General features: G+C 38.0%; 1 long non-coding RNA gene across 5 annotated transcripts in view; it reads left to right on the top strand.

Moving 5' to 3' along the window:
• LOC110369171 overlaps positions 1 to 26,332 on the top strand; it is a 77,361-nt gene that overhangs the window by 20,334 nt on the left and 30,695 nt on the right. For 2 of the 5 annotated variants that reach the window (XR_004930928.1, XR_004930924.1), the window contains exons 1-6: positions 2,641 to 6,158; positions 6,372 to 6,839; positions 21,318 to 21,399; positions 25,173 to 25,265; positions 25,344 to 25,415; positions 25,498 to 25,680. This is a non-coding gene — a long non-coding RNA (uncharacterized LOC110369171). Of the gene's footprint in view, positions 1 to 2,640; positions 6,159 to 6,371; positions 6,840 to 21,317; positions 21,400 to 25,172; positions 25,266 to 25,343; positions 25,416 to 25,497; positions 25,681 to 26,332 lie in introns of those variants that run through there. The other 3 variants (XR_004930925.1, XR_004930926.1, XR_004930927.1) reach the window with 3 other exon arrangements.

Genomic DNA, 26,332 nt, shown 5'->3' with positions numbered 1-26,332 from the left:
GCAGAAGACAGTTTCCTGATGCCTTGATATCCCACAATGCATATCTGGCCCAAATATGATCTTTTCAAGTCACATTTAAGCCACTTCCATTTGTGGTCCTGAAGCTGATTCTTATCTGATCTTTTTGAATGTGACTTCACTGGGAACTACCATGGCAGATTTAATGTCTTTGACTTCACTTACAACAACACGTTTCACAACTTTGGGGCAGCAGTGGCTGGAGGTGACAGCAGTTAGCATAAGCAAGACAGATGGTAGATGCAAAACTTCTACTTGAGGCAGCTCGTATAGGAACCATTTGGTTTGGGATGTAGCTCACGGCCATACGCAATATGCAAATCTTCAAAGCAATAGGAACGGCCTCACAAAAAAAAAAAAAAAAAAAAAATTGGAAATGAGCATTGAAACCTGCAGTGGGAACATAGCCAAAGTGTCTCAAGTATGACTGTAAAATATCAGATTTGGGCAAGATCTGAGCATTCTCACTGGTTTAATAAGCCTAACCTGGTCACTTGACACCCCAAAAATCCGATTTGGCCACGCATGCGGTAGGAAGGGGTCCTGATTTTTTTTTTCAGAAACCTGTACTGTAGTTGATCCCTAATTGGAACTTTGACATAAACTTCAAACCAAATAATTATCAAGTTGAATTTCATGTTTCAAGGCAATCTATTGATTTTCAAAAGTTGATTTTAAATAATTTTCCTTTTTATTTTTTTTAAATGAGCAAAATGTGTTGAGGAAAATTAAAATTCCAGAGCATTACACATTAAAAAACTCCTTTGATTATTTCAAGAGCTTTTATTTAAATATCAAAAATAAAGAAATTCATATGAGATATATACGTTTTAGATGAATTAACATTCATAGTAGAATTGTTTTTATCTGAACAAGTCAATGTCACAATTAGATTGATATTATAGAGACTAATTTATGTCATCAGTGTTTGGTAAGAGGTTTTCGTGGCTATCTGTAAATAACACATTAAAAGTACTTGATGAAGAAAAAAATTGAAGGTCACCACAAATCCACAGCATACAAAGGAATCACTATGTAATGTGCCTAAGGTTGGTTATTATAAACAGTAAGCATGCTAGTCAAACAGGCTTTTATGCTTTGGGACGTGACTGAAGTGAGAAAACCAGGTAAAAAAAAAGTTAATCCCAGTGTTTTTGGACAAATTGTTTGGGTTTTAGTATATGGCTTAATTGACTGGAAAAGGTGATAAATGGATTAGATTTGAGTGATCTGGAGGCTAGTAGACTTGGCAAAAAATAAATAAAAAATAGATGTGCCTCAGCTTACTCTTTGCCTCTAATGCACTCAACTGGCTTGATCCCTACATTAACCAAACAGATAGCCAACAACTTTAATTACCTTTTGCAACCAGTAACTCCCTCCATCCACCACTTCCCACTTTGTTCGCACAAATCAAAGAAAAAGTGGAACAGAAGAAAGAAATAGCATAATTACTTATTTTACCAGAGAACAACAGCCGACCGCCTTTTGCCAAATGACTCTAATTCCAAATGGCTAACAAGATGTTTCTTTTTAATAGAGGTAAATCCATGTGACAGCAAATTGCTTTCCTGTTTGGGCCCTTAATCGCTTTCATAGCATGCACTTCCAATAGGCAGTAAACTCAGAAATTAATATCGCACACCATGTTATGATGCAAATGGTAGTGAGTGAGGCGAGCTGTACCTTCATCCAGATTAGATCCATAATTGTTCTACTGGGATGTTTTCAGTTTGCTTTTTCTTTGTTTGCATATTTTACTCCAGCATTTCAATCAATGGCATTCCTTATTTTCTGTATGTTGCATTTTACCTTTTGGGAAGTTACAACAATAAAGAAGCACATTCATACATCCTAATTATTATACTAGCAAGGATAAGCTTTGTGTTTGGTCATTGACAGCTATACATTTTTTTATGTGATTAAGTTAATACATTCATTTTAAGTGTTATCTGAAGTAGTCGGCAAATACAAAAAGAAAAAAGAAAAACTACCTTCTTTCTGATAGTATACAATTTTAATTGTTTTTGTTGACAAGCTCTGCTGGACCTCTATTTATACAACCTGAATTGAAGGTTATATAACTTTTAAACCAGGATGTGATGTCCGATTCCACAAACGTTTCTCTACTGTGTTTTCTTTTTTTTTTTATTCTTAATAAGAGGATTCCAGAGTAGGACACTGTTCGAATAAAATACTTCTGCTGAGACACCATACTGCACTGAGCATTATTTCAAATCAGATTGTATCCTTATATCTGTGGCAGTCTCTGACAAATTTGCTAATTGCATTAATGCTAATAGTAGACTCTACATTGTACTGAAAGAACCATATCAATTTGTATTTATTCTTTCTGTCTCCTGTATCATTGTGGAATGTCTACCTGAAAATTTGATTTTGTAGTAACATATGGCTGTCCCACAGTCCGCCGCTTTATCCCCTATAGACCTTGATTAAAAAAGTAGAAGGTTTGAAAATGTCTGGGCTTTGACTGGAGTAGCACCAACTCTCTCTCTCTCTCTCTCTCTCTCTCTCTGTATATATATATATATATATATATATATATATATATATATATATATATATATATATATATATATATATATATATATGTAGTAGTAAGATATCACTTGGTGAACTGAGCGTTCTAGTCTTCTATTAGACTGGAAATTTAATGCAAGCTTTTTATAAACCATATTCTCAAAGTTTTTTTGCAGGTTTCCCTTACTTCATTCATATTGAGCCCTTTTGGAGCGTGAATCTGTGAGTTTCAGTTTGGTTTTAATTGGGTCACCCTCGCCTTCCCCTTTCTTTTTTTTTTTTTTTTTGCCCTGCCTTTCTGTAAAACCCAGCCTAATTAGACCTACAACATTGTGAAACTACCAGAAACATATTGTATCAGCCCTGCCTCAATTTCAATTGATGTTCTGTTTTTCTTTTTTTTTAGTTTAGATTGTATAAGCTATGTAATGACGTTTACTATACTGTTGTAGTCATTAATGGCCTTGCATGGGATGGCTTGAGACTTTATAGCAGCACAGACAGAAATGGATAAAAGGTTTTATGGAAATAAAAGATTCCTGAAGGCGGAGAAAGCAAGACCTAATGACTGTTGTACCAGCTGTTCCTCATTACCAAGGTCACTGGCATTGGGACCAGCTGAGATATGCTAAGTGGTTTAATGCCTTTAAAAATGGCCATGAGGCCTTCCTGTCAGTTTTACATTCACTGACACCATTAACTGTCTGAAGTGCACAGCAAAATCTTATTTTCTTTAATTATCCTCATTTGAGCTGGTTTCCCGCAAGGGCTGTGTCAGAAAATGGCAAATTTTCACTGCACATACATGACAACTGTATATTTACGTTACACTGGGCTGTTTTTGAGCTTTCTCATGATTTCCAGGGTTGCATGTCTCTCACAGTAATTACAGTAAGAGGCATACTTAATGTTTTTATTATATTTTTGAAAAATATTTCTTTTGTTATGCATCAAAAACAGCACCAAGCTCAAAGAACACATTTGCTCCCCCAAGAACCTATTAGGTTGTCAAACATCAAAAGTCATGTTCAGTTCTTACACAGCAACAGCCAATCTTTTTTAAATTGTTGTAGCTCAGAGTGGGGCAAAAAAACTGTTCCACCATATACAGAAAACGAACAAGAAATCTGAGCTTAATGTTTGGACCTATGTGAGTCCTGTGGGGGCTCGGAGGGCATCAGCAGAATTAACTCATTTGCCCGCATTTACCAGGAGAGAGTAAGCACCTAATCCTAGCTTGCATTATTAAAGATGATAGCACAGTGGTTTCTGTAAGACCACCTCACTGAATCAAAGTTTTACATGGGCTGATGATGTATGGATATATAATTCAGTGCACTGCATAGGCTTTGGGACGATGCTGCTTTTTTTTTTCTTTCCTCCCAGGCCAGCCCACTGCCTTCTCATTCACAGACACATGCATGCAACAAACCACTCCTTAACCCCTGGAGGGCACCTGTGTTTTCAAAGTAAAGACCACTTAAAGAATAGCCCCAGGCGTCTGAATGCTGAAGTGCCCTGCGTTACACATTAGAGGCTGCTGTACTCACCAGAAAACATAAACACTCTCAGTAGCCTTTGTCTCCTCTCAAGAATAGCCCAAATATCTCAAAATGGTGAAAATGAAACCCATTGCACAGACTTTAATATAAGTCAGATAGTCTAGTGGGACATACCCCATTTAATACCAGTCACTTGCTTGCACAGCTCATTGGATAGAAAAGGCAAAAGGTCAAGAGTAAGAAGCTGGTCTGTCCCCCAGTTTACTTTTTTAACTTGTATATCAAAGAAAGAATGTGTTTGAACATGCTTGCATGATTCTTTTTTCGCAAAAGTATTGCAATGAAAGTATTGAAAGTAGTTGTGATTTGCTGAATGTTCACCACTACTCTTTTTTGTTTGGTGTAAAGGCAGAAACCCATAATCGTCTCATCTTAAATGATGGCACAGGCATATGCTGCACCCAACTCCAATACATTTTCTTTTTTACCTCAAGTTTTTAATGGGTGTGTCAGGCTTTGTTGATATTCAAAACGTAAAAACTGCATTTTAAACTGATTTGCACCAAAATAAAAATGCGTATGTGCCAGACATCCTTCTCTTTACAAGAGGGAGACATGGAGTTAAAAATTGCATGTTTTCTTTAGTTTAGTGGGTTGAAATAAGTTTAATCAGGTGCCAGGAACAGAAACACAGAACATACCGCCCAGCCTTTGGAGATAGCCTCTTGTCATATGTCACCATGAACAGTTTGATTTAAATCTTATCAGATTAACCAGCAGACAAAAATGAGAGTTTTCAGTGAAGAAAGGAAAGTGTTATCTAAATTTTTAATGATCCCTCCTACATGATGGCTTTGTCTATATATGTTGTGCATTTGGAACAGTAGAGATGTCAGCGTTGTTGTTGTCATTAAATCAGGTTACCCTTTTGTGCATAAATAGCCGGGGGAGACATTTGAATGTCTTGATAGACGTAACTGTTCTGTCTCTAAATGTGTTGAAATGGAGGCGTGAGGAATGGCATCATTAAGGTAATGTGTTCAGGAAGCCAACGAGTTATGCTCTAACCTCTGCTGCTCAGCTCGAGATGCGGTAAATGCACAATGTAAGGTCATCTCTTAATCAGTGAGATGCAGCACTCACAAACATACGCACACAATACTTCAATTACATTATGAAATGGCTCCCAAATGAGTCATATGACATGTCTAGCGGGTTTTGTTCTTGCAGCGGTTGTGTATTGTAAGAGAAAATGTGTATTGTGTAGGGGATTTGTTTGTGCAGTTATTGCATAAAAACTATCAAGCCGTTTTAATGTTCCAGCCATGTAGAATGCTGTTGTATTATCTTTTGAAACAGGAGATAGTCACTTGTCTATGCAGACCAGAAGAGCTCTATAGTTCCTGTTCAGCAATTACTCTGAATACCAGAAGCAAAGACCATGAGAAGGAGGCCTTATGTTTTTTTTTTTTGTTTTTTTTTGTCCTTGCCCATGACGCCATCTCAGTGATATAACCCTCAGCTTTTTCTCAATCACTTCAGATTTTCCTTGTTAGCCCTCAAGCCAGAGTCAGCAGCAATGTTTTTTCCATAAACCAATATCCTATGAATTCTCTTGTCCCTGAGTTTGGAGGCAATCGGCACTATTGTGACCACGCACTCTCTTGTCACTATGTTCTGCGGTGTTTGTTTTGTTTGGTGAGTTTTCTGTGATGAATTTCACCTCTCACTCTTGCCACCAGAGTTGACCAATGAGTCCTTTGACTGCATTGCCTGTGGTGTTTTTCTTTAATAAGTCCAGAGGTGAGGCAAAGCAAGCAGACCATCAATCATCTTGCCAGGATCTTACACTCAGATTGCTACAGTTGCCTGCCTCTTGAACGAGTCATATTCCACATGCAATGATTTACATTACTTAGCTAAAATCCTGTATTGTCAAGATCGCTGTGCACCTTTTCGTTTTACCTGACACCAATAATTGGGGTGCTTCTGCTATATGTTTGTATTTTAAATACTCCTTTTATGTTTTTTAGGCTACTGAAAGGTGCCTTTGGAGTTAAACTTTGCAAATGAACCCACATACAAATGCAGATATAAGTAATTTCAGCATGGTTGAGTTTTTGTTTTTCTATTTCTAAATAGCTAAATGAAAACCAGGTTTGGTTAACAAACTCATTGGCATCTAGACAGTGTAATCAATTTTTTTATTTTTTGTAGGAAGTTTTATAAAAAACAAGGAAACAATAGCATTTGCATTCGGTGCTTTCACCACATATAGTTGGCCATTCTTGTTTTCTGTTTCTGTCACAGCTCACCTTCTGATCAGGACATTTGTGTGGCCTCGTTCATCCTATGGAAGTTCAACCTGAAAAGCAGCACTTGTGCCTTTGGGCCTCAGTTACACACCTCAGAATGGATCTTTATTTACAACACAGAACTCGGAAACAGCTGGTCAATCCATTTAGCCTAAGGCCACTGATTTGTTCGTATTTACTACAACAGCCAGAGAAAAGCCAGGGTATTTTTTTCCTCTCTCCTTGCTATTGATCCGGCGCTTAGAAAATCTGCCCCGCTGTCTAAACATTATTGATCCCTCCCCCTCTCAACGACAGGCTTTCGCACCAGTGTATAAAGGGACTGGGTGAATTGAAATTTCATTTCCAACAACTTGTTCCTGTTATTTTTACCCTTTCTTTCAATAGTTGGGAACATGCGCTGGCGGGCCGCTACTCAGAGAGTCGATAAGTGTTTGGCTCAGAGTGGAGACAAGGGATAAAGGTGAGACTCTTTAGATTACTCTAGTCACGTCCTAAGACCAATATGCCCTCTGATTCAGTTACTAACATGTTTGAGAAACTTGGGGCTTTTGTTAGTCGGGGTGATCAAGGACATGCAAGGGGGTTCTTATTCTCACAGCTACCCTAAATGTGTTTTCATGTAGTCAGACAGGTATTTATTCAAATACCTGTCTGGTCAAACAGATGTGGTGGTGCAACTTGATGATGCATCTTCCAACCTAAGTGAATGTTATCTTTGCTATTCGTAAAACCTATTTGTGATATATGCTCAAAGTTGAATCACAATCTCTCATATTTACATTGACAATATTTACAACTAAAGATCAAAAAATAGAGCAGTTAATTTGTATTTGCCGTATTAGTGCATGAAAATAGGGCTATAGAATTTGTTTTACATTTCTTGCATACGGTGCTTTTTTTCTGGGTCTGTCAACTTGTACAAAATCTACTTTGTTTATAGAAGTTGCTCCTGAACTTCCATTTCTACCCTTCACCAGGTCCTCTTGGTGTGTGGGTTTTAGCATACAATGTTAGGATAGTATATCCAGAGTGACACTATTTCGGTTTTCAAAAACAGGGCACATGACCCAGTCGTGAAACACTAATGATACTCTGTTTTCCTAAAAAGTCTCCACCATTCTCTGTGGTTAGACAGAATAGTCAAGTATGAAATTTTAGATAGGCTTTTATGGGTCTACAAGTATGAAAATGACTGTAAACATCTGGAATTAAATATTGATAGAAATAGTGACTTCTGATTTAGAGACTTAATCAGAAACAATAATAGCTCACATTTTGAGTCATACTGGACAAATAAACAAAGATCTAAAATAATATTTTGAGAAAACATTTCTATTATTTATTTTCTACATAATAATACAAATATAAGGCAGCAGTGTCACAAAGACACTTTTTAACCAACAAAAATGTGCATATGGTATTTAGTGTTCTTCATTTTAATTATTTTCTTCATCCTCCTTGTCTCTCCGCTGTAGAGCTTGTCTTATCATTTTCTGGTTGCTCAACAAATAAGCATGAAAGTCTCTGCAAGAACTTTTTTTTTTAATCATATTGCACAGACAGAATCCCTTTTAGTGACTCAACAGAAAGCTAGCTCCACTTGTTGGTTCCCCACGGCCCTGCATCAGTGAGAAAGCCCTATCAACATTTGCACTTTGTGAGGGAAGTACACAAACAATCTTCAGTGATTCTGGGTAACATGTTTTGCTTTTGACAACATCGCCACATTTCCGTGCTTTCGCTCACCTGACATCACCAGCAAATTGCATGGTGGGCGATACTCTCCCACTTTTCTCTAGGCTAGGTCCTTTCTGGACTTGTCTGGTAGTTGGTTGAGTCATACAACTCAGGCTGACCGCCTGTATGAGCTTGTCTTCCACGTTGATTACAAACAGCTTCATCTCCACTGCAGTCCTTCACCCCACATCACAGCCACATCCAGTTCCTGATTGGCTGTCGCAACGAGACAAGACACAAAAGTTCAGATTTTTCAACTCCTGCAACTGTTGCTTCACATCCATTGCAGGTGTCACGTGGCTGTGGCTTCACTGTAATTGGCAAAAATCTCGCCTGTCGCATCGTTGGAAATGCATCTGTTGCGTCATTTGTGTCGCATCACTCCTGTGTTGCACCTGTTCATAGGGATAAAATCGGTCACTCCAGTTGACGAAAACGCTTTCGGTGTGAATGCATCTTAACACATTTCCCAGAGTAACAACAAACTCTGTCCCCTTGTACAGCCTTTTTATCGTGTTCCGTGGCCATGTGACCAACAGCATCTATGGTATCTTTGTCATACAAAGAAACACATATGTCAGCTTTGAACATGTTCCACTCAGCGACCCATTTGTTATGATATGAGGGACATTTCTCTTGCGGTTTCTTTGTTAGAGGTACATTTGTGCCTCGGCATTTTGTAAACAGTGGCACAGTCCTGTTCTGTCTGTGAGTAGACAAGGACCGCTCACAAGGCAGCAGCTCAGGATAACATCACACAAATAAAAAGCTGTATCATGCATCATCCATCCATCCATCCATCCATTTTCTAACTCGTCTATCCCTTGTAGGTTCGTAAGGGGTTGCTGGTGCCTATCTCCAGCTGTCAATGGGTGAGAGGCAGGGTACACCCTGGAAAGGTCGCTAGTCTGTCGCAGTGTATCATGCATCATACAGATTAATTTAGGTATATACCTATATGTTCTATAAAAAAATAAAACAAAAAACTGACATTTTTGATAAATGCAAATCACAGAGGCCTCTCTTGTTTTAGAATATGAATGTGTAGTTATTTTCTGATGTCAATAGCTTCTGGATAAACAGATGTTTAAAGGTATCACTGCTCAAAAAATTATCATAACCAATTTATCCTAAAACCCTTCCAAGAAGACTTTTGTCATGTAAAACTACCAGTAATGACTGGTTGCTCCATCTGGGCCAAAGTTTCAAGCAGCTGAAGATCATTATAACAAGACAGAGGGTTATGCAAAAAAGTTCTGTTTTAATTAACATCAATATTCATGTAATAGTCCACATTTAATTTTAGCCTCCTATTCATATTTTAATACAATATAATTTTTACTATCATAATTCTTGTTATGTTAACTGTAATTATTAGATTTATGACTAAATTATGCCTTTATTCCCTGAGCACACATATTTTGCAGCAAACCTAATTTTTCCCAGTGTAAAATGCTCCCAGTGTTTCCCCTGCAAAAGACTGAGCAGACGCTGATAAAGATAAACACATAAACACACTAGTGTGTCTGCCACTAGGCCTGTAAAACACTCAATCTGAATTGCATATCCACTTTGCCACAGAGGTTGTCATAAGCTGTATTAAGAAAAATGTTCACATGGTTTGACATAAATTGGAAAATGACATTTGGGCAATGGGTTATGCGGTGGAAATTAGAGATATTAAAATTATAAATCAGCGTCTGGAAGTGTGGAGGGGTGTAGTAACTTGCCTTTCTCCTTCCCTGTGCTTATTTTTCTCTTTATCCTTTGCCCTGTTTCTCTTTTCATTTTTCCTCACAGATTTTACTCTCTCTTTAGAGAGCGCAATTTTTGAGCCCAGAAGTCAGTTCTGTAAAAGTTATTTAAAATGTAGCCACACAGGATGGTGCCCCAAAAGGAAAACCCCACCCTCTTCTCTGGCTCAAAAAGCATAGGGTATTTCAAGTTTATGTACTTGCGTGAGATGCGTTAGTCTGCATATGTCCTCGGAGCTGTATCTCGTCAGCTTATTGCTCAGCTCTCTTGGCGTAACCTGCTAATGGATCATCTCTGAGGTGTGATATGAATTATGCAGAAGTTAGGTGTGCTGACACCTTTAAAAACAGACTCTTCCAATCCTCCATATGCCTCACCTCTGCTCTGCAGTTCTTGTCTTTGTATTGAGCTGGAGAAAGCTAAGAGGCAGAACAAATACACAGATTGTTGAGGTATATGGGAGATGAATGCCAGTCAAAAGGAACTGCTGCAGAAAATCTGACTGGTCATTGTATTGACCACATGTATGGATACGTACAATGGATGTATACTGCGTGTTTATATCCTCAAGCACTTTTGACTTCTGATCAACTATTCCCATGACTCGCAGACACTGACAACCAAGTCATTGCCCCTTACAGATTTATTATGTTGTTACGTTTTTTGTCTATTTGTCTTAAATGTTTTAGATAGTCAAACAAATTTAAATATTATACAATAAGAAGCTTGAATTACTTTGAGAACCACAGCCAAGAAACAATCATTTAGAAAAGGAGGAAACATTAAACAATGGTAAACATTGCCAAAGAGTGGCTGGCCTGTTCTCACATACCTTACAGACAGATATAAATCAGTGTCAAAGGGAGAGTTCCAAGGTAAAAATCACTGCTACCGAAAAAGGAAATAAAGGCCATCTAATATTTGCCCTAACAAAAATCTTGGTGAGCAACACGAGCTTTGAGAATCTATACTAAGTTTCATAGGTGGATAGAATAGTAAAAAATTTGACTCAAGTAAGAGTAGCACTACTTCAACGTAATTTTACTCAAATCAAAAATTATGTAATTGGCCAGGCAAAAGTATTCAATTATGTACAAATTCTGGTATTTTAATGATTAACAAAACATTTACAAACAATAACAATTACAAAGTAACATATTCAGACAGAAGAAACACTTTTCTAAACAATGTTTTTTAACATAAAACTTATGAAACCAAGCAGTTAATGCATACTTCCTATGGCAATATCTATCTATTGTTTAGTGTACGGTTACTTGACCTGTAAATGGCTCAATAACCTCAGCAGATAGAAAATACCATTAAAACAACAAAGCTTGAGTACAAACAAGAAGTCTCACCTTAATATAAACTGTAGTTGTGACTCTGGTGCATTTTTGGTTGAACCAAGTTAGTTCTTTATTCAGTGAAGTTACTCACAGTGGATATAGTAGCCAGGAATTTTAATAAGAGTAGCGATACTTCTTCATAATATTTACTCAAGGTTTTACTCAAGGTAAGAAGTACAGTGCAGTAAAAATACTTATAGAAGTACATTTTTTTTCAAAAAGTTGCTTAAGTAAATGTAACTGAGTTAATGTAACTAGTTACTGCCCATCTCTGCTCAGTTTTAACAATGTGTGTATCCTGTTACATCTTCTGCAAAACTAATAGCATTTTAGAAAACAACATATCTAGAGTCAAGTATGGCAGTAGTCTTGTGGTGGTCTTGCAATACTTTGTTTCCTTAAAATGAAGCACACTTGTAATTCCAGCTGTGAATGGCTTAAAAAATAATCTGTTTCGGGTTCTGGGGTATGACCTTAAACAGGTCATTAATGCTCGAAAGCTTCCCAATGTGGCTGAATTTAAGATAATTGTGTGGGCTAAAATTCCTCCACAGCATTGTGTGTCTTAATGCTTGATGGTAGTTGTTGCTGCCAAGGGTGGTACAACCAGTAACTAGGATTTATAGGGTTTTCGCATAAGGCCAGAGTGATTTGATAGCATTTACTGTTAATAAATAAAAATCATCATTGGATAAATATTTTTTTTTATTGTTGGCGGTTGTTGATATTAAATTCTATTTTAATATCCAGAAAACAGAAGATAAAAATCCACCAAAGACCAGATGCAGAATCTGAGTTTTTTTTTTTTATCCATTTTTTATTTTCCAAATTTTACAAGAAATAAAGAAAAACTGCTGAATTGATGAGTGGCTGTCAACACGTAGTTGTTAAAGAAATGGAAAGATATGAAATTTCATATGAACAGGATTTAAAATCAATAACATCATGTGTTGTAGTGTTTCGCTGTGAATTATGTCAATATGTGTGAAAGAGATCAGTAAAAAACTGGGAAAGAGGGACAGTGTACGGCTGTAAATGAAACACAGTACAGACTCTGTCAGCTGAGTCATTGACGATGGGAAATCAAAACTAGTGAAATTATAAATGCGTAAAACTGTAGTATTTCCACAAAGCATGTAAAAAAACCCATCTGGAAACCAAATGTTTGGCACGTGCTTTAGTCTATAGAATTAAAGTGCTTTCATAAACAGTACATCTGCACTAGAAGGAAACCTGAAAAGGAAAAACATGACAAAACATGATCAGTCATGTGTTGGCTGCACAACACCATGTAAGGTCTTCTTGATAAGGTAAGGGAAAAAAATCTACCAGCATCTAAGTTAAAAAGCAAATGCCCAGGAGAAGTATTTGATAAGACTACTTAAATAATTTACAAGGAAAGGGTCTAAGTTAGTTCAGGCTGTTGTAAGAAGCTCATATCAAATATTGTCTATCAGTCTTCGTAGATTCTTGCTCTCTGGTTTGTTTTCCCATGTATTTATTAAAGTTTTCAGCAAATGGCTTTTATTTTCTTTTTTTATATAATAAAATAGAACCAACTGAGGAATGACAGAAGATGTTGCGCACAGACTTTTTTCATGTGTACCTTTAACAGCAGTTTGAGCCATTTGATTGATCTCAAAGAGCAAAGCTGGAAAAGGATGGAAATGCTGTAGGCCTTTATGCCGTGACCCGCTAACCTCTGTCTTTTGAGAGAAAAAAGTCTCTGGCTTGAGAAGAGCTGCAGCTGTGCCCAATATGTTATCCACAAGACCTGGGTCAAAAGCTCTTTTCATTGCTTGTAGAGGAGGAAAACATTCAATCTTCACGCCCTTGAAGAATGAATGTTGGATTCACACGTGGCGTTTAGACAGTATTCGAAAGTAATGTCCTCTTTATAGCATGTAGAGAAACTGTAGGTCATCTTTTTTGAGAGCTGGCAGTGGCTCACACCTGCATTACTCTGCATCCACAACATATCCACACGTTTGCTTCAATTTTTCCAGCTTGAATTTTTCATTCACTTAAATGTCAGCTCATTGCATTGTGTTTACCATAGATGCTCACTTACATCTGCACATCAATAAAACTTCCCTTATAGTAGGACTTCAAATGTTAGAAAAGTTTAATATGGCTTCTATAGCATTCAAGGTGGAGAGATGTATTGGAGCCTTAACTCAAAAGTCCACCCTGCCTCCATACTTGACTCCACTCCATCACTGCCCATCCAAACACCACGGTCTCCTTCAATATTTCAGCACTTTATTTACCTCTACTTGAAATTTCAGTCCACCCTCTCTGTCCTGTCATTGAAATATTAAAGGAGGCATCATGGACAAGGGGAAAAGGCAATTTGTTTTGCTGGAAATTTAAGGTGCCTTTTACTGTAGCTGAAAAGAGAGCTTAGAGAAATGGATGTTTACTTGCAACTCAAGCTGATGAAAAGTAACTATATGCATTGCAACATTCTGTTTTAACAAGCTTTGTAATCAGACTTAACAGGAGAAAAGTACCAATGGGAGGTTGGAATATGTGTCTATACTTTCAGGCTGATTTTCTTTCAGCACATAACCCAACAACTTAATCTGAAGAATCAACAAGCAAGTACAATATCTCACAAAAGTACAGTCCTCACATTAACACTGACAATATGGCATGTTGATATAATGTAAAGTAGTCAGTGTATAACAGTGTATGTTACTTGTGTAACAGTGTAAATGTATAGTTCCTTCAAGTTAACTCATCACACAGCCATTAATGTTAAAGTACACCACATGCAGCAAAAGTAACTACACCCCTTAGACAAAATGTCCAAATTGAGCCAAATGTGTCAATATTTTGTGTGGCCACCATTATTTTTACAGCACAGCGTGAACTCCCCTGGGCATGGAGGTTCACTGGCTTCACAGACTGCCGCTGGAATCCTCTCCCACTTCTCCATGACAACGTCCCGGAGCTGCTGGATGTTGGAGACCCTGCGTTCCTCCATATTCTGTTTAGGGATAGCCCTCAGATGCTCATATAGGCTTAGGTCTGGAGACGTGCTTGGCCAGTCCTGCACCTTTACCCTCAGTTTCTTCAGCAAAGTAGTGGACATCTTGGAGGTGTGTTTGGGGTCATTATCATGTTGGAATACTGTCCTGCTGTCCAGTTCCCAAAGGGAGGAGCTCATGCTCTTCTTCACTATGTCACAGTACATGTGACATAGTGAAGTCACATGTACTCATGTAGCTCAACAGCCAGCAGCATTCATGCAGCCTCAAACCGTGACACTCCCACCACCGTGCTTTACTGTAGGCAAGAAACTCCTGTCTTTATATGCCTCACCTGGTTGCCACAACACATGCAGCACTCATACATCTATTTTCAAAACGCTGAGGATGTGCACTACACTTACTGAATTCGACCATGGCAAGGCCTGTTCTGAGTGGAACTTGTCCAGTTGAACCTCTGTATGGTCCTGCCCACTGTCCTGAAGCATAGTATCACGGTGTTAGCAATCTTCTTATAGCCCAGGCCATGTTTATGTAGAGATACTATTCCTTTTCAGATCCTGAGTGAGTTATTTGCGATGAGGTGCAATGTGGAGCTTCCAGTGACCAGTATGAGAGACTGTGACAGGAACAAACCCAAATTTAACACAGCTGCTCCCCATTCACACACAAGACCTTGTAACACTAACAAGTCACATGACAACAGGGAGGTCAAATGGCTAATTGGGCACCATTTGGACATTTTCACTTAGGGGTGTACTCCCCTGTTGCCTGCGATTTAGACATTATTGACTGTGTGTTGAGTTATTTTGTGTGGACAACACATTTACACCGTTATACAAGCAATGTTTATTGTAATACACTTTCTACATTACATAAGTGTCATATTTTCAGTTCTGCACCATGAAAAGATATAAAATATTTACAAATTTTTAAGGAGTGTACTCACTTTTTGAACTGTCCTTCCTACGTTCACTTTCTCGAAGTAAAATTCAAATGATAATATAATAATACATCAGTATTATGCAAGATTAAAACTGTTTTCTTAGCCGGTATTTTCTTTAGACATTTGGAAGATCTTGTTCCTTTCATTTTGTTTGATTATCTAACGTGGATTATGGTACATTTGGAAAACCTTGTTTTACCTCATCTGACAGCATTCATGATGATGTGATGTTCTTAGTACTTACCAAACAGACGTTTCCTCTTTTGCCACAGCCTATAACTGCTCTCCTGACTGCGTGATGCTCTGCATCCTCAACAATTATTCTACTACCTCCACCCCAAAGTCACTACATTCTGCCCCTGGCTTGCTATGAATCAGATATTTCCCCGAACATCATGCCATAATACAACAGTCCCTCCACAACTTCATCAAAATCTGCAGAATATTTGTTTTGTTGTTTTGTTTTAGATGTTTCTGGGACACTACCACCAGTTTCAGGCCTCCTTTGAAAGGAAAAAACAAGATCAGTGCCTATTGACACAATAAAAATAGATTGACTTAGAAAAATATTGCACACTTGATGTTGTTGTCTTTTTCTGTTTTTATTGTATATGTGCTAATCTTGGACCCAGTATGAACTAAATAAATAAGTAATTTCACAAAATGATGAATAAAAATTATTTATCCTAAGACAATATACTAAATTAACCTTGGCACACTCCATTCATTCAGTTAGTTTTTCAGACTTCCCATATTTTGATGTAAATTTCCACTTGCAAAGAGATGAACATAATCCCTATGAAGTGAGGAAATGAACTAATTATTACAGCTGGCAATAAAAACGGACCCTCTGTTGAATAGACAAAGCCAAGGAAAGAACTTGAACAAAGTTCTCAACCTGGACCTAAATCCACCATGATTTTATCAATGATTTCCTGGAAAGACTAAGTAAGTCAGTTTGACTAAAATTATTAAACTCAAACCTGAGTAGGAAAAAAGATCACTAGTGATGGATTGTATCTTGTTTTTAAACTTACTCAGTTACATTTACTTGAGTAACATGTTGAAAAAAGTTACTTCTGGGAGTAGTTTTACTGCACCATACCTATTGTGAAGTAACACTACTCTTACTTGAGCGCAATCTCTGGCTTTTCTACCCAACTCTATTTTCTTTAGTGAAGGAAGCACAAGGATGTTTTAAACAAAATATCACAAGACAGACAAAAACCTACACTTTATGGTAAAATGAGGCTTATTGTATGTACACACACTTCACTGTTCATATCTGCTGAGCCTGTGTTGCCATTTGGAGGCAAAGTAAACACATACACACATACATACACACACACACACACACACACACACACACACACATATATATATATATATATATATATATATATATATATATATATATATATATATATATATATATATATATATATATATATATATATAAAATCTTCATCACTGGTTTGCTCTATTCCAACATATATACATCATCTACTATAAGTACTACTTTCTTGTCACCTTATGTGAAAAAAAATGGAAATATGTGTTTTTGCCTTAATTTGTTATTTTTGAAATTATCTTAGTATTTTTACACATTTTTGTGTTTTTTTTTTTTTACCGGAATTAGTACTGAACATTTTATGTTTTTTCTGTTCGATAAAATGTCATTGAAATTAAATGAGATGTTTTCTTGTCTCTTTAGTGGCCTGTTTACCAATCTCTTTTACTCCAAGGTTCAATTAATTTTTGGATGATTATTTGTTACTTCTACACAAGTAGAAATATATATACACAAGTAATCCTACACCTACTTGAGTATGTTTTCTGGCTACTCTACCCAAAGCTGAACTGTAGTACAACCTGCATCCCCTACCAATAAAACCCAACTTTGTATTTCTAGACCTCATCTTTAAAGCAGTGTCCTGATCAGACCATACAGAGTATTTCATAATTAATGTTTGAAAGTGATATGACAGAGAAACTTTTCAGTCCACTGCTGTATTCCCCCATACATGAGGTGTGTTGCCAAAGTCAAGTGCTGAGTTCTGAAATGATATGTTTTTACAGCACAGTTCTGCTCTGCCTTGGGATAGTAATAAACCTCGGCCTTCAAAGCACAGCCAAGCGCCACTTACTGCTGAGTGCTTCTCTGGTGGTTGGGTGAGATTACTCTCAAAACAAAGTGTGGACAGGTTGATTAATAGAAGGGTCCGTAGAGGTGCGTGCCGCAGTGTATTTTCACACACGGCAAACACTCGTTCATTTCTTTCGCATGGACTTTTATGGGCTGATCCTGTCACTGTGTGAGTTTGTCACTTCATAAAAATGGCCCCCTCTTTCAGAGCTCTTGCAGACTTGTTGTTAGAGCATCATGGGAGCGAAGTGTGAATCTTGGGCAGCTGCATTTACATACCATGTCAAACCCTACATCATAATTTTGGAAAAATACATCCTTCAGAGGTTTCTACGTGTACTCCAGAATCTTTGTTCAAACAGGTATAATATGCATAAATAATACTATCACTGTTCTATTTACCCATAGACTGATCCAGATTATATATTTATGATGCTGCACTCAAATTCACCTACCTTGGTCTTTGTACATGCCCGCAGGAATATTTGGCAACATCTGAGCAGCACTGAGAAAGATGGACTTATAGATGGATCTAGCATGCAGCATAAGAAATTGCTCTAGGTGTTTGTAAAAACCAAAAAACTTTGAACTACATGTCTATAGAAAGCTCAGAGGGGGCACATGTTAGGAGAGGGGATGAGTAGTGTTGGAGCAGCAGGGAGGATCCTTCAGACTGTATGAGATGGTTATACAGTAATTATGAGCTTACTAGTGGATGAATGCAGGCAGGCGGGCGGGGAGCTGCTGTACGGTCAGCCCCTCATCCCATCAGATCACAAGGTTCTAATTAACATCAACTTCACCTAAGAATACAATCAGTTAAGGCAAAAGCAAATTACACCCCCACCCCCACCCCCATGGTGTTTAAAAGTGTGGTGTTAAAATGCATGTTCTCCTCCTGTTTTTAATTAACAGTTTGTGCTTGGAAAGCATGTTAACAGTCACCCTTAATGAGCTTTTAGGAAATAAGCTGCGGTATGGATGAAAGGCAACTTAACCACATGGTTGCTAATGTGCAGTTCTTTATTCTAGTACAAGATCAGAAACCATTGTTTTACTCGTTATCCAACACCATGTCTGTCTAATCCCTATTTAAACTTGTCTTTTATCAGATGATGCTGAGACAGAATGAGAGAAGACTGGCAGCCTAGAGGTCTAGGGCCTAATGTCCAAAGATTCCAAATACAGACCGCTAAATTGCGTGAGCAACAAAATAAAAAAAAAAAGAAGAAACTGTGCAAGCAACACCTGGGCATGTTGTTAACCTGGCCAGCCAGGTCGATCATGTGTGGCACTCTATGTTCTGCACATTAACAGTTTGGGGACAAACAGGACATTCAGCAGAACTTTCTGAGCTGATTGGGTGAAGCAACACCTGGTGCTTGCCTACCAAAGATTGGTTTTAGCCAATCATGGTATGAAATTAAAACATAAGCAGCACGCATCATGAGAAACCACATGAAGGTAAGCTTCCCAAGGCATTTCTTCCTGTTCTTCTTTCAAAGAAGAAAATGTGGATTCTAACCAAACATATGTGATAGCAGCAGCTAAGCTAGCGTCCTCCTGCACTGCCATGTTTATTTTCCTTAGCTCTTGCTTTGGTCACAGCAGGTATCTCCTGCCTTAAACCACAATACTGCAACGTGAATGGCCCGAACCGTTTTCGGTTCGGACACAAGCTGTACAGCAAGCAGTACAAGACGGATTCTCGTGTGTTTGTGGACCCACAGATACAGCGAGAATTCTTCTTGCAGGCAAGTTTAGCGTGTTGCAGCTTGTCTTCAAACATTGCGTCCCCATTGGATAAGACGTGGAATAACGTGCAATTTAAATTAATATCTTGCTTGTACTACTGGCAGTTTGGGAGCTGTTGTCAAAGAAATCCGTCATAATTTCTCCAGACACCCAGGACACACAAAACTGTTTTTAATAGGTGGAGAATTTCTATTAAACTTTTTCTTAAGGGACAATGTTTGTCGTTATTCTACCGGTTCGTGTATCAGTGATGGTGGTCATGTTAAATATGACAGCTGAGCAAAACATCTCCCGCCCCCACTGACAGAAAACCTCCCTCCAGTCATTGGAGGTCATAATGATAACAACTATTTAAAAAAATAATAGATCTGTCCAGGAAGAGCCTTGTCTCTTGCCCATTCACTGCTGGAGACATAGGCACAGTTATCACAGTCCAACCAAAAATTCATATCTTTGCATTTAGAATCAATACGTTTAGGTTCATATAAACATGAACCTAAACGTATTGATTCTAAATGCAAAGATAGGCAATTCTGGTCCTTGGGAAACTTGAGCCCTGAATGTTGTAGATGTGTCCCTACACTAATCCACCTTAACCAAGTAGTTTCAAAAACTCCTCATCCTGCCACCGAGCTCTGCTGAAGTTTTCCATTGTGACCCTTTGGCTTTACTCAGGGGTGTTCAATTAAAGAAACATCTAAAACATCCAAAGCCCTAAAAGAGCACAACAACCCATCAGTGCTCTGAATATTGTTACATCAGGTTATACTCTTGTTTATGACCTTCACTTTAGTCTCCTTTTACACAAAACTGGTCAACCCAACTCTGAATAGAGCACAGGGATTTGTTGGGCTTTTACATTCTAATTATTTGTCGACTAGATTGAACAAATTTAATATTTTTAGCAGGTACCGAGCAATTCATAGTAGAAATGAACATCTTCACACCTCTCTTATTTTTGATATTGATGTTGACCCAAGCAGAAAAGTCTAACTTAGAAGGGTTTTGTTTGTTTGTTTTGCATTGTATCACCGTTAAAGCAAACGTTCAAGAGGACAATTCATGTAATTAGTCCTCATAAAGGTCCCAAATAGTGCTTTTTTTCTTTACTACTAGCTAGATGCATTCCTTTTCCTTCACTTGCTGATGTTTTGGAGTTCCTTTCCATGGTGGCCAAGACCTTTCTCTTTCATTTATTCTCTTTAGCATCTTGTTGGTCAGTTATTTGTTTTCTGCGGTGTCCTTGTGGAGCCCTGTCACTTCAGTGCTGAAAGGATGTTTTGAGTTCCGAGAAAGGGTTTTATTTATTTAATTTAGGTGAAAGGAGAGTGGTGAATAATGCATCTTAACCTGCTACATGTACTGTTTTTATCATTAGCATGCAGCCCAAGTTATCTACAGAATACTTATGAGTACCGGCGAAATGTTTGTGATGTTATTTATTTATGTTGCTCCCTTCAATTATTCATTTGTTTATTTATTCATGGAAGAACTAACTGAAATTGGAAAATTCATTTTTGCTGAAGGGCTTTTGGCCTCACTCTATCCCCACCCTAAGCAAAGGGAAAGAAAGGAGGGTTACACATCAGGCTCGTTAGTAATTGCTCTGCGTAGCGCTCCTTTGGACCAACAAGACACTCATTTTTTTACAGATGCAGACAGGTCAGCAAACCGACAGGAACAAAGACGAGTAAAAGCTAAAAATAAGTAAAAGCATGGGGAACACCACGAGACGCATGGCAAAGGTAACGTAAAATGGATAGGCAGAGAAGAGAAAGTTACGAGCACCCAGACAGGACTCGACAGGTTTAAGCGGAGGCAGAGGGAGGCAGAGGTTCAGACTACAGGAGGGCATAATAAGCTTTGGTTGCCTTTCTTCTGGTTCATGCTCTTGTGGCCTCTTCATATTATTGTGTGCTCACTGTATTTTTTTTAATTATATGGTCTGGGATTTTGTTCAATTTCACACTTGCACAAACATGCAATAATTATTCCTGATAGGTGATAACAAATCATTGAACATTAAATTATTGTGTTTCTGTGTTTGGGCAAGCATAAGCTTTGTGTCACAAACAGCTAGCAGAAATTAATTTCCTATTACCTTTTTGTGTTAAAAAAAATGCACATAAATATCTGTGTTTATGTGCATGTATTTTATTGTGTTTGTGTGGTTTCTACTCTTTTTCTTTTATTTTGACAGCATTTTGACAGGTTTCGGTTTCTCTCTTTTTCTTTGCTTTGTGGCTGGAAATGCCGGCAGGGCTGGATCCTAACTTGATGCTCGAGGCAAGAAAACGTCAGAATGATCAGAACCTGGCCTGAGATCAACTTCAGCTGCAAAGGTAGAGTGAGTTTATACAGGTCTCATGCATTCATATTCCCAAACATGTGATAGAGTTCTCTGTTTTTGTCTCTGGCTTCCTGAACCTCTACATTTACTAATGGCCTCATTTTATTGTAATATTTTTTGTTTTCCTTTCTATTCAGTTTCTTTTTCATTCACTAAAAGCAATATGAAAAAGTATCAACATCCAAATAAAACACATAATCAGCAGACTGTCAACTGGGTATTTTCCTGTCAAAATAAAGGGTACAGCCTGAAAGATGTAGGGCAAAGCAAACCTTTGTGTCCTTTAGAGCTGACAAGCCCTTGAAATCGATTAGCTTTAATATAAAATGAAAAGCAGAAGCTCTGAAATATCCCAGACACCGTATGTAGAGCAACCTTATTTACAACTTTGCAACACTTAAGTTTGAATCAGTAAGTAAGATGAAGCTGACAACAATTTGGCTCTTAAAAGACTGATCTGCAGTATTCACCAGAATCAGATTTATGCAAGAAGTTGGTGTACTCAAACAAGGAATTTGACTGTGGGTCCAGTTTTCTTTATATTATATAAGAAGGGAAATTAAAATAAAATTACATTTTGGTAAATATGTATAGTTATACTGTCTTTACTAAAGTGAAAGTCATGGTTGAATTAGTGCAAATATGCATATTATCAATCTGGGTACTGTTAATTGTTCATCAGAGGGACAGCATGGGGAAAGAAGCTATCTCTGCGGTGGCTGGTTTCTGGAAACTCTTAACAGTTTGTGTCCAGAATGTGTGGGGTCTGTTTCTTTGACCTGTACAAGTGCTGGATGAAGGAGGGTCAGCAGTTTATGATCCTCTCTGCAGCCCTAATTGTTCATTGTGGCTGGAGTGAAAGTAGCACAGGAGAAAAGGAGTTTGCCCTATTACTGGTTGGTTGCTGCTTTGAACCCTTCTCCAACCATATCAATCAAGGCAGAGACACTTCACCCGCTCACCCGTTTTGCCTACTGTTGGTGGTCATAGGGCCTGGTGATGCTGATTGTATAGCAGTCCCACATCTGTCAGTCTGCCCCAAGGATAGCTATGGCTACAATGTAGCTTACCATTGATAGCCTGTGTATTGGTGAATGACTGTAGTGTAAAGCGTTGTACAAGCTATACAAGCATTTAGTATTTACCATTGCAGTTTGGACCTGTCTTGTTTTGTGGATGAGCCAAACCACTCAGTAATGGAGGAACACAGGACAGAGTGAATGCAAAGTGTAGACGATGACCAGCAGTTCAGGTGGAAGGTTGCACTTCTGTAGTTGCTGCAGGAAGTACAGTCTCTGCTGGGCCTTCTTCCTGATGGTGTCAATGTGTGAGGACTAACATAGGTCCTGAAAACGGGTGGTTCTTAGGAACCGGCAGTGATTCACAGTAGACACAGTGTTGTTGAGGATGGTGAGGAGAGGCGTTGTGTGTGTTCTTCTCCAGAGGTCAGCCATCACCTCCACTGTCTTGAGCAGGTTAAGCTTCAGGTGATTCTGGCTATGGCAGTGGACCAGTCAGTCCACTCCCTGACTATGCAGATTCCTTACTTTCCTGGATCAGAACAAGAGCAGTGGTGTGTTCTGCAAACTTCAGGAGTTTCCCAGATGGGTCCCCTTAGGTGCAGCCATTTGAGTACAAAGCAATATCTGCAGATATGGAGAAATAAACACTGGTGTTCACTGCTTTTATTGGCATGAATTTATGTGTCTAATTTCATCAGGATAGTGACTATTTTTATTTGTACAGTCAAAGAACCCAGTATATCAAAGACACATTTGTCAAGACCATTTAGTTCACTGAGTGGAAACCTAAAGCTATCTTTGAAACAAACATTTTTTACACACACAGCTATACTGATGTAACTATATTTTAATAAGAAATAAACATGCTTACAGCCGTTTCAAACAATTATTGTCCTTCCAATAAACAGTTTTATCGTTTATCAAACCCATATAGTACATGGAACAATATTCCAAAAATCCATGTCGATTAGATTTACAGTACCAACTGAGTTTAATCCATTCAAAATTACAACCATCACCTCAAGGCACTTTACAAGGCAACCAGGGCAACTTTAAAACCAGTTATATTGGTCCAGATCCAATTCATATCAAACAAACTCTTCCTAGTACAGTCCAGTCACAGGGCCAGTTCAGTATTACACAACCATAGCCTCACAGGTCTATTTATAGAAAAAATACTATTCTCAATGTTGCAAATTGTTGTGCAAGTTGATCACATGCAAGTTGATTTCTAAAAACTTCATAACCTTAAAAGGCTTATTCCAAAAAAGCCATCTTGATTGTGATTTTGCCCTAGCAGAAATGAGCAGTTTCTGTGGGTTTCTCTATAGTCATTTGTTGTGCAAAGGTGAAGCTGTGAACAATTACAGCTGAACTTACTCTATCAGTGTTGTTAGAAGACTGCAATAAAATAAGTGCAAATGTGCTTAAAATCACATCAGTGTGCACAGCTATCATCACTTTCCATAAAATGTTCCATATGTAAAATATTACTGCCCCTGCAAGAACTTTTTTTCTGATCATCAACAACTTAAAGGTCATAGGTTAATTTGCAGAGAAATAGGTTTCAGAATGCCTCTAGGAGTGTCCAACATGTTTTTGTATGTATTTTTATTCAATATTGTTTTGGTTAAAATTGTATATTCATTGTAAATATATATTTTTTATATTTTGTTCAAATTATCACACGCTGCTTATCATATGCTTATGTAAATATTTATCACTTACATTGATTATAATTATAGTTTTGCATTGCATGCTTGATCATATGTATAATTGTTTTTTTTTTGTTTTTGTTTTTTTGTTTTTTTAGAACTACTTTAGAGATGCACCAATCGGCTTGTAGCAGCTAGTTATTGGGTTTGGCCATTTCTGACTAAATGTTCTCTTTGTGTCGCTGTCCTTTCTCTTTCTCTTACTCCATCCTTGTTACTCCTCTTCCCCTCTTCCTCTTTTAACTTTGGCATCAGTTTGTACATAATACTTTAACAGCAATAAAATGAATCATCAAGGCCTGGACGTCTCAGGTGGATTTATAGGTATCAAGCCTCCCTTGGTAAAGCAAATATGTTTGACATAACTAAAGGAGCCAGCACCATTCTGTTTTTTTCATGAACCTGGACATAACAAGGAGGGAAGAGAGAGCTAGATGCAGCAATCAAACTTTTTAAAGCTGCAAGTGATTTCAGGTTAATTTTTTTTTTTTTTTGTTATTTCTAAGGACTTTGATACACACAAAAGATCCTGCAGGTTCTTTGATCGAGGTTACAGTTTTAATCTAACAAAAAACAACAATCAAGGAATTGGATGATTATCTCCAGTTTAGCTTCAAAGCATGTCTCTAACCAAATGCATCAACGAATGGTTATTAGTTTATTGGTCAATCAGAATCCATTTATAGGCCAATGGAGATCAGTAGATCATACAACAGTGGTGAAATTTTAGATTTTTTCAGATTTGATCTGCTGATGACCAAAGCAGAGCTAATCAATTGAAAATTGGCCGATTATGATCTCTGGCAGATTATTTAGGGCATCTCTTGAATATTTGAGTTCAGCCTGTTTGTATGGCCCGCCCCAACAATCACAGTTACTGATATGTGGTACCTCTTATAGGTACTTGTTTCACCAGGAGCAACTAAAAGTGGCCTCATAACGTCAAACGTTTTCTGTGTCTGTCATATTTGCAGAGCTGCGTAAAGGTTGGCATGCATTTGTGTACCTCTCTCACCTTGTCCTTGCAGGTCGTTACTGGCAGTTGTGGCCCCACAGCTGAAGATCATTTGGATTAAGCAGATCCTATGAGCAGATGCCAGATTGTTACCTCACCCAGCACGGTATCAGGTTTACTTTCCTGAGTTTTTCCTGCTCTCCTTGTTCCAGTCCTTGCCTAAATCTGTTTTTCCTTCCCCCAGGATGCAGTCCATGCTTGGGCTCGAGTTCCTCCATCTCGGTGGTCAGTTTCCTCACTCCCTGGATCCAAGAAAGTATTCTCTTGAGTCCAGCACTGTTAATCTCCTCACTGCTCTTCAAACCTTCCTCCTGAAAACATTTGTTTCCTCTGCTTAGCCACTTACTTCTCGCTCACCTGGCTGTCCATGCTCCGGCCTCATCTGCTCCTCTGCACATCTCCTCCTGTAGATAAGGAAACATTGAGTCTGGATCGTCAAACCACAAAACTCCACCACCTGCCAATCTCAGATTATGTGGACTTGTGCACCTGTTCAAAGATGTCCTCATTCACCATTAATGGTAAGATCACGTACTCCCAACCAGAGCCACACTGGAAACCCAACAGACCAACCATTTTTCTGATAATTTTCAACATACCTGTTAAACCTTTTTGTTTTTAATGGCTGTGATTGTCGCCTGCACCAAACTTATTCTTACAACAAACATGATGGTCTCCCTTTTGGAGACAAGTTTGTGATGAGCATACAATTAAGCCTAAAATTATTCAGACCCCAGAAATTTGCTTCTGATAGGAAATAAGACAGGCATCTGTTGAATTGGGGGTCTTCAACTCCAGTCCTCAAGGTCTGGTGTCCTGCATCATTTAGATGTGTCCCTTGTCCAACACATCTGAATTAAATGGCTGAAATACCTCATCACTATGCAGCCAGGTTCTCCTAATGACCTGCTAATGACCTGATTTTTTTTGGTATGTTGAAATAAAGACATATAAAAGTTGCAGGACACCAGGCCCCGAGGACTGGAGTTTAAGATCCCTGACTTAAAACAAAAAAAACAAGGTAAAATGAATTAAAGTGTCACAAAGAAATCATCTATTTTGAATTTATAAAGAGGATATTGAAAACCTCTTACTAATTGATCGAATAACTATTATTGACATTATCAGAATTAACAGTGTTTTTTGTTGTTTGTTTGTTTTTGTTTTTTTGCA

This window comes from Fundulus heteroclitus, chromosome 4, assembly GCF_011125445.2.
Source record: "Fundulus heteroclitus isolate FHET01 chromosome 4, MU-UCD_Fhet_4.1, whole genome shotgun sequence".
NCBI classification, from domain to species: Eukaryota; Metazoa; Chordata; class Actinopteri; order Cyprinodontiformes; family Fundulidae; genus Fundulus; species Fundulus heteroclitus.
The sequence above is the reverse complement of the archived record's forward strand: the minus strand, read 5'-3'. Positions and strand labels throughout refer to the sequence as shown.